Below are 1,405 nucleotides of genomic sequence, written 5' to 3' on the forward strand. Positions count from 1 at the left end.
TGAGACTCCAAAAGACTGATCAAAAAGGACACGAGAACCAGCAGGCTGCAGAGGCGGGGGGTCATGATGACCAGGTAGTGCAGAGGGTAACAAATAGCTACAAACCGGTCATAGGCCATCACAGTGAGGAGTGTACTGTCCAGACATCCAAAAATAATAAAAAAAAAAGACAATTGAATCAGGCAGCCGGCATAGGAGATGTCTCCGCTGTGAGTTTGAATGTCCAAAATCATCTTGGGATGGTCGTAGAGGTAAAACCAATGTCAGCCATGGACAGGATGGAGAGGAAGAAGTACATGGGGGTGTGGAGGTGGGAGTCAGAGCTGACAGCCAGGATGATGAGCAGATTCCCCAGCATGGTGAGCAGGTACATGGACAGGAAGAGCCCAAAAATTAGAGGCTGCAGTTCTGGATCATCTGAGAGTCCCAGGAGAAATTTCAAGACACCTGTTATGTTCTGTGGTTCCACATAGCAGAGACCCCTTTTGGAAAATAAAGGAGGATTGGTATAAAGGGAACAAGTATGCAAGTATCCTTCAGTGAGTCAATATTTTGAGTTTAAGCAATTCATATATAAAGTATTCACACTCGAAGACCATACTCCTTCAGTAGTATTTTGCAGTTATGACAAATATTATTCTGAGAACCTTTTTCACATTGGATTTGCTCCATTAACCTGTTACTACATGCATCCCTTTGGAAAGAATGAACTAGAGAAATTAGAGTAGCAAGGTTATTTAGAGATCTAAAAATCCATAAACATCGTAACCTCTCAGTCCCCTCCTGTGAAAGAAGCAAAGAAATGAGAAATATCTTTCTCCCTCAAGGAAAAAAAATGGTCTTTATTAGTTTCTTTAATTAAAGGACACTAATAAGCATTTAAATGTATTTTATTTTATCCAAGTGCAGTGCAATTAATTCCCTTGATTTGGACTATTTATAAACATATGAAAGAGCTATGTAATAAAGTGTCTGATGCCATTTCCTGTGTGTATGATATTTGGCTAACCAATTTTTAAACCACTCTTCTTCCTCTTCTTCTTCTACCCAATATCTGGACCACCTGATAAGAAAGCTGGGGTTCTCCAGTTATAAAATAAAAATATCATGAGAGTGTAATATAAAGCATGGTGACTATAATTAATAATATTATATATCATATTTGAAAGTTACTAAGAGAGTAGATCTTAAAAGTTCTTATTACAATAAAAAATTTAAATCTATGTATAGTGACAGATCTTAACTAGGCTTGTGATGATCATTTTGCAGTATATACAAATACTAAATCATTATGTTGTACAGCTGAAAGAAATATAATGTTGTGTGTCAAATATATCTCAATTTTTAAAAAGGCTGGCTTCTTCCTCATTTGGTGACAAGGAGAGGTTCAAACTTCACATATGCA

This window comes from Pteropus vampyrus, unplaced genomic scaffold (genome assembly GCF_000151845.1).
Source record: "Pteropus vampyrus isolate Shadow unplaced genomic scaffold, Pvam_2.0 Scaffold812, whole genome shotgun sequence".
NCBI classification, from domain to species: domain Eukaryota; kingdom Metazoa; phylum Chordata; class Mammalia; order Chiroptera; family Pteropodidae; genus Pteropus; species Pteropus vampyrus.